The sequence below is a fragment of the Hibiscus syriacus genome, unplaced genomic scaffold (assembly GCF_006381635.1).
Source record: "Hibiscus syriacus cultivar Baekdansim isolate YM2019G1 unplaced genomic scaffold, ASM638163v2 tig00111095_pilon, whole genome shotgun sequence".
NCBI classification, from domain to species: Eukaryota; Viridiplantae; Streptophyta; class Magnoliopsida; order Malvales; family Malvaceae; genus Hibiscus; species Hibiscus syriacus.
The window spans coordinates 6158601-6167409 of record NW_024062980.1 but is presented as its reverse complement, the minus strand read 5'-3'; positions in this window follow the sequence as shown (position 1 = coordinate 6167409).

Genomic DNA, 8809 nt, shown 5'->3' with positions numbered 1-8809 from the left:
TAATTTTCTGGGTGGGAGCGTCTCATGCATGACCATTATGCATCGGTGCATTAGTGTAAAATTTCAAATATTTTAACCGTTGGACTCCTAGTGCATCGGTGCACTAAGAGTGCATCGATGCATGAAGTGCATTCGATGTTTGAAAAATAGCCTGGTGCATCGATGCATGGCTTGTGCATCGATGCATCAAATGCATTCGATGTTTGAAAATATTCCGAGTGCATCGGTGCATGAAATGCATTCGATGTTCAATTAAAATCATAGGTGCATCGATGCATGGTTTGATGCATTGGTGCATCACCTTGAATAATTGTTTTAAGGCTTGATTTTGGTTCAAAATACTTTGTGAAAATTGTTTCAAAAATAGTTTAAGTACAAATCACAATTTTACACATTTAGTAAGGATTAAAATTAATCTTGAAAAACTTGGAGTAATAATTTGATATTCGATTAATTGAATCGAATTTAATTTGTAAAATCATTTGTAAAATCTTAAAATTCATTTAACTTAATTTGTTATATTGAAATATCAAAAATGTTTTCAACAATCTCCCCTTTTTTGATATAACAAAACACTTGAGTAATTTTAAGATTTGTTTAAGAATTTATTTTTGAAATCGATTTTGAAAAGTTTACTCCCCCTTACTATAGCACATCTTAACTCTTCTCCCCCTTTTTGTTAAATCAAAAAGACTCTATAAAATGTTTTAAACAAGAATTCTGAAAAACATTAGCCAATTGATTTAATAATTGGTCATATAAAACAATTAGAGGCTGCTAAGATCACAATTAAAAGAGAGATTAGCCATTAGTTCCATAAATCAATATTCATAATAAAATGTGAAATGGCATAATTGGTCATATATCTAATGATGCAAAAATAAATAAAGTTCAAACCAAATATATTAAAAATAAGTTTAAACGTCCAAGCATCCAAAAAAATATCCAAACAAACATAAACATCCAAATCAAAGTGTTTAACAATCCATGTATTTAAAGTTCAAAACCAAACATAAGTAAATAGAGTTCAATCATCCATAGCGGAATCGGGAGGAGGAGGAGGATATCGAGCCCGTATCTCGAGAGAAAGACCATCGAAACGCTTGTTCATCTCTCGTTGTTGAGTTCCCAAGGACGTAAGGTGGGACTCAATGAAAGAAAATTGAGACTCCATGGATGCCGTATGCAAGGAAAAAGACTCCATAAAAGATAGAAAATATGATGGCACAGGGTCTTCTTGCCGAGCGGGTTCCGTAGCCGGAGGAGCATCGTCGGGAACTTCCTCATCAATGTCTCGCATGAGCTGCTGAAGTTCCGGATTGTCGTTCGTATCTTGTGCCAGAGGAGGAACGCGAGAAGAGCTAGGAGCAGCTCGTGAAGAACTAGCTCCCGGGGTTTGCTTACCGGTGTCCTCATCCAATTTCCAATCCGATTTCTTTAAGGATGTGATATTGATTGGGTTTTGGAGCGGGATAGGATTGTCGAGGGAGACATTTAGGCCGAGTTTGATAAACAAATTGCTTAGTAGACAACCATAAGGTAGAGTTTCTACATGCTTTGAAGGAATGACGTTTATGATATCGACAAGCGCGCTAAAGACAATATGTGGAAAATTGATTTTCTTTTTGTTCTTTATACAGTGCATCCACCATAAGTCCCTAGTACGTAGTGTGGAGTACCGACCTGCGGATGGTCTAAACCACCAAGAGATCATTAAGTAAAGAAATCGATCATGGTGAGACCTAAGGGTACTGACACTAGCATTAGGGAGATATGGATATTCCACATCTTCATTCTCATTATACAAACCATCATCATCTAAACCAAATTGTTGCTATAGCTTGGGAGTCAATAGTAACATATCGTCCTAATAGATAGGATCTAATCTCTATAGTACCACACTTAGTTGTGTTCTGAATACACACCGCATTGGAATAAAAAATGCAGATAAGTTGGTGAAAGACAATGGGTTGGAGAGAAAATAGTTTATCAAATTTCCATCTTCTAAGAATAGGGAGGTATTCAAAGTCAAGTTTTATCATAGCTTGTAGTGAAGGAATACGCTCTTCCCTAATACGATAGGATTGGAAGGAGTTCATGTACCTAGAGTACAATTCATCCCTACGGTTTTCAGGCATGTTAAAACAAGTACTAATGAGGGATGAAGGAATATTGGATGGATTTTGGGGTCTTGGAGCGGGAGGACGGTTTTGGTGAGACCGACTCGAGGATGACCTAGGGTGTTTGGGATTAGACATGGTTAGGGAAATTTGAAAGGAATATTACCTGCAATTTTTAAAACACATGTATGCACAAAAATCAATAATATGTATAGTTTTCATGAAAACAACACAATTGAATCAAAAACTATCACTAATTTTGATTTTTTTTAATTCGAAATTTAAAAAAAATTGAGAAATTGTGTGTTTTTGATGAAATTGATTGTTAAAACTATTTTAGAATCATCATATAACTAATGCCCGATAATTATTTCAAACTAGAACTAATCTAAACTAGTCTTAAGTTCAAAAATAGAGTTTTTGTAAAAATACCTTGAAAAATTCGGATTGAGGGGAATGAAGAGTTGTTTTGTGCGATTTAATGATTGTATCAGGTTTTTAGGATGAAAATCTTGAAGAATCCGATGATTTCTCGAAGATTTTGAGCAAAAAATATAGATTTGAGGGAGAGAGGGGTCGAACGGTCGGTTTGGAGAGTTTTGGGGTTTTAGAAAAATGAAGAAGATGAAGCAATTTAACCTAAAACCCGACGGATGCATCGGTGCATGGTCTTATGCATCGATACATATTCAAGTCATGCATTGGTGCATCATGCGGATGCATCGATGCACATTCAAAGGGATGCATCGATGCATTGTTAAGTGCATCATTGCATTAAGCACAAAATGTCAAAAATCCATTTTAAACACTTAAAATGCTAAATTATTTAGCTCTAGTGGTTTTGGCAACTCATATATTGAAAATTAACCATGTTCAATCAATCAAGTTAATCTCTTAAAAAATATTTGAACATAAAATTAATTTTCACCAAATAACATAAACTCCCCCTAACTAATGGCAATGAATGCAATCAAAAATTACTATTATAAGCATTTTTCATTTATTCTTAAAAGTGCTAAAATTTATTTTAAACACTAAGTGAAGATAGGTTGGCTAAACCTAATTCTCTCCTAAGTGTCCAAAATCTTTCTTTGTCTAAAGGTTTTGTAAAGATATCCGCTAATTGGTGCAAAGTATCAACAAATTCTAGAACTACATCTTCCTTAGTGACATGGTCTCTAATGAAGTGATGTCTTATTTCAATGTGCTTAGTTCTAGAGTGTTGGATGGGATTTTTGGTGAGACAAATAACACTAGTATTGTCACACTTGATAGGAATGGTACCAACTTCAATTACATAATCAAAAAGTTGTTGTTTCATCCATAAAACTTGTGCACAACAACTACCAGTTGAAATGTATTCGGCTTCAGTAGTAGATAATGCAACACAATTTGTTTCTTTGAAAACCAAGAAATCAGCATATTTCCAAGGAATTGGCAAGTACCGGAGGTGCTTTTCCTATCTAATTTGCATCCTCCATAATCCGCATCAGAAAAAGCATGCAAGCTAAAGCTAGAGTCTCTAGGATACCAAAGTCCTAAACTAGGAGTGTTTTTAAGGTATCTAAAGATTCTCTTAACAGCTAGTAATGTGATTCCTTAGGGCATGATTGAAATCTAGCACATAAGCAAACACTAAACATAATGTCGGTCTACTTGCAGTTAGATAAAGTAGAGATCCAATCATTGACCTATATAATTTAACATCTACACATTTACCTCCTTCATCTAAGTCAAGCTTTGTTGAAGAGCTCATTGGAGTGTCATGAGGTTTCCCATTTTCCAGTCCAAACTTCTTGAGCATATCTTTGACGTACTTAGCTTGATTGATGAAGATGCCATCTTTTCTTTGCTTGATTTGGAGTCCCAAGAAAAATGAGAGCTCCCCCATCATGCTCATCTCAAACTCACTTTGCATTAGCTTAGAAAATTCTTGGCAAAGAACATCATTAGTAGAACCAAATATTATATCATCAACATAAATTTGAACTACTAATAAATCTTTACCTTTATGCTTCAAAAACAATGTAGTGTCACCTTCCCTTTGAAAAACCTTTTCAATTAAAAAATTTGACAATCTTTCATACCAAACTCTAGGAGCTTGCTTTAAACCATAAAGAGCTTTTGTCAATTTTAAACATGATCTGGAAAATTTGAATTCAAAACCTGGAGGTTGTTCCACATACACTTCTTCTTTTATAAAACCATTTAAAAATGCACTTTTAACATCCATTTGATATAATTTAAATTCATTGAAACATGCAAATGCTAATACATTCTAATTGCTTCCATCCTAGCTACGGGAGCGTATGTTTCATCATAGTCTATGCCCTCTTCTTGAGTATACCCTTGAGCAACAAGTCTAGCCTTGTTTCTCACTATATTACCACTCTCATCAAGCTTATTCCTAAATACCCATCTAGTACCTACAGTAGATTTTTACTAGGCCTTTCAACTAATGTCCATACTTTACTTCTCTCAAATTGATTTAACTCTTCTTGCATAGCCATAATCCAATGTTCATCATTTAATGCTTCTTTAATATTCTTGCTCTATGCATGAGATAAATGCAACATAATTACAAATATTTCTAAGAGAAGATCGAGTTGTTACCCCTTTTGATGGATCACTTATAATTTCACCATCCTTGACATAGTTGTACTCTCTTGGATAAGATACTTCCCTTTCTTCAATGGTTGGACTCTCAAGAGGATCATGAGTTTCCTCATTTCGTTCTTCCTTTGATGATGGTTCTCCAACGTCATGTCTAACGTCATTTGTATTTATAACACCTACATCATCATTCACACAAGAATCCTTCCTCGGAAGGGGATTATCATCGAAAACAACATGTATAGACTTTCTACAAGTAAAGTTCTTTTATTAAATACACGATAGGCTTTAGAATTTAAGGAATAACCCAGAAAATTCCTTCATCGCTTTTAGCATCAAATTTGCCAAGGTTTCTTTACCGTTGTTTAAAACAAAACATTTACATCTAAAAGGATGAAAATAACTAATGTTAGGCTTTTTATTTTTGAAAATTTCATATGGAGTTTTTTTAAAATTGGCCTAAATTACTCGATTTACAACATAACAAGCGGTATTTGTGGCTTTCGCCCAAAATATTTTGGCAAATTATTTCACAAAGCATGGTTCTAGCCATTTCTTCTAAAGTTCGATTTTTCCTCTCAACAACTCCATTTTGTTGAGGGGTTCTAGGTGCTGAAAAATTATGGCTAATACCGTTAGAGTTACAATTCAGTAAATCCAAGATTTTGAAATTCAGTTCCATGATCACTCCTAACACTAGTTATAGAGTAACCTTTTTCATTTGGATTATTTTTGAAAACGTGATGAATTGTTCTAATGCTTAATCTTTAGTATTTAAAAATAGAACCCAAGTATATCTAGAATAGTCATCTACCAAGATAAATGCATATTGTTTTCCACCTAAGCTAGTAGTTCTAGTTGGCCCAAAAAGATCTAAATGGATCAATTGTAAAACTCTACTAGTTGATACATCATTAATGGATTTGAAAGAAACTCGCTTTTGTTTTCCTTTAGCACAAGCATCACATATTTTATCATTATCAAATTTAAGCTTAGGCAACCCTCTTACTAGGTCTCCTTGAATTAACCGTTGCAAAACACTCATACTAGCATGTCCTAGTCTCCTATGCCATAACCAACTATCATGTTCATCCTTAGAAACTAGGCATAAATTAGTCATATCAAAAGAATCTAAATGCACCATGTATATGTTTCCTATTCTATGACCAACAAGCATAATCCGATTAGAAGAAATGTCAATGACTTTACAACCATTAATTTCAAATAAGACATTGAATCCTTTATCGCATAATTGACTAATACTCAATAGATTATGCTTTAATCCATTCACATATAAAACATTTTTAATTTGTATGGAAGAGGTATTACCTATTGTACCAATACTTTCAATGTGACCTTTTGAATTGCCTCCAAAAGTCACTTCTCCTCCATTTTTGGCGTTAAGCTCAATGAACCGGCTTTTATCTCCGGTCATGTGTCTTGAGCATCCACTATCAAGGTACCATGAATTTGAATTTGTTTCCCGTGCCTTGTAGCAATGCTCCTTTCCCTACAAACATAGATTAATTTTTGAGTTTTGGTACCCAAATTCTTTTGGGTTCATATTCATTAGTTTCCAAAATCCTAGTCCCCTTAGGTATCCATTTGTGTAGGATATTTTTATCTTTAGTAGTAATGAGTTCTTTAGGAACCCACATACTTCTAACGATTTTTCCATTAGAGGTTCTTTGGGGACCTCTATGATTGTAGTTTCTAAAACTTTTCTAACAAAGTTGGATTTTGAATTTCCACCTTTTTCAAAATGTTTTGTTCCAACTTTATCAAAGAAGTTTTAAGATCATTAATTCTTTTTGATGATCATCATTGATCTTTGAAAGTTTAGCAAATCTAAATTTTTCTTTTCAAACTCTTCTAGTTTGATTTGCAAATCTTTGATTTTACTTTCAAGATCGTTGTTGGTTTGGATATGGTTTGTTTTCATTTTTCAATTTGAACATCATTTTTACATTTTAAAAATAATTTTTCATAATCCGAAGCCAACCCATTATATTCTTCTAATAACTCATCATAGGATAAATCATCAAAATCGGATGAGTTAGAGGTTACCTTAGAATCTTCCCCAAATGCCATCAAGCACAAGTTAGCTACTTGTTCCTCTTCATCGAAACTTTCTTCATCGCTCCATGTAGCCACATGAGCCTTTTGCTTATTCTTTGATTGACCCTTTTTCTTCAATTGTGGGCAATCATATTTTGACATGCCCTGGATTTTTGCATTCGTAGCAAATGATTGGGTCCTTCTCTTTCGGTTCATTTTTGAGGCCTTCATCTCGTTTGAATTTTCTTCCTCGATAAGGTCTTATCATTTTTCTGAACCGTTTGGCAAACAATGCCATTTCCTCGTCATCGTCATCGTTATTCGAATCACTCTCATCTTTTGTGGATTTGGGAGCAACTCCAACGTTTTTCTTCTTCTCCTTCTCCTTTGGTGTCTCGTCAATCTAGTCGAGGTCCACCTCATCTTCGAGCATCATTTCATGAGTGAGGAGTGACCCAATTAGCTCTTCAAGAGTTAAGGACGTTAAGTCCTTAGACTCGATGATTGCCGTCTTCTTTGATTGCCACGATTTTGGGAGGGAGTAGACTAACTTCCTCACAAGCTTTTCATTTGAAACGATCTCTCCATATGATTTGAGACCATTGACAATCGTTGAAAATCTATCCGTCATAGCTTTGATATCTTCATTTGGTTTCATCCTGAAATTTTCATAGTTATGCGTTAGAATACTAATTTTTGATTTCTTTACCTCATCGGTACCTTCATGAGTGACTTGAAGTTTTTCCCATATTTCTTTGGCGGTTGTACACGATGAAACTCTTCCGTATTCATCTGGTCCAAGAGCACAAAAAATGATATGGATGGCTTTGGAGTTGAGCTGGAACATTTCTTGTCTCTCATTCACTCCACAACCTTAGATGAGTGAGAGGTTTGATGTATCCTTCTTTTATAGCATTCCATGCTCCCATTTCACTTGCTTGAATGAAGTACATCATTCTATTCTTCCAATAGGCATAGTTAGCTCCATTGAAGAAAGGAGGCTTATTGACGGGCATCGAGTCGAGACCGGAGTCGAAGTTTGAATCGGAGGCCATTGATGACTTTGATTATCGATATAACTCTTCCTGAATCAACTCAAGAGGCGATTAAACCTTCAAATGAGTTAGGCTCTGATGCCAATTGTTGAGTTAATCGATTGACTGAATCGGTCAAGAGGGGGGTGAATTGGCAATAAAAATTTTGGTGGAAGCTTTTGCAGAAAATTGAAAGAAATTGCACAGCGATTTAGAGTGGTTCGACTTTATAAACCAAAGTCTACATCCACTACCTTAGCTATCCACACTAAGGATTTTCCAACAAAATTCACTAATTTGTTCTTTCTTTTGAGGCCAAAGAGATAACCTTACAACTCCCTCAAGAATATACCCCAATTCTTGAGAACACTCTTTTCTCAAAGAGAAATACAAATTTGCAAACTTACAAGAAAAATCTCACAAGGCAAATATGTTTGCACAATTCTAGAACAAAGAAAGAACACTCAAGAATAAATACAATTGAGCACAATAAGTGTTCTTGAAAGAAAAATGAATATTGAATGAAAAATAGGCTTGAAATGCTCAAACTTGAGGTTTGATGCTTTCTCTTTGATTATCTCTTGATTCTAATTGCTTGATGTTTCTTGTTGTTGATCAATGGCATCTAAACTTGTTTAAATACTCCTTGAATCAATTTTGAACGTTGGTGATAATTAGCGGAGTCAATAGAGCCGTTATTGTGTGAAAACAATTAATTTTCTGGGTGGGAGCGTCTCATGCATCAATGCATGACCATTATGCATCGGTGCATTAGTGTAAAATTTCAAATATTTTGACCGTTGGACTCCTAGTGCATCGGTGCACTAAGAGTGCATTGATGCATGATGTGCATTCGATGTTTGAAAAATAGCCTGGTGCATCGATGCATGGCTTGTGCATCGATGCATCAAATGCATTCGATGTTTGAAAATATTCCGAGTGCATCGATGCATGGAGAGTGCATCGGTGCATGAAATGCATTCG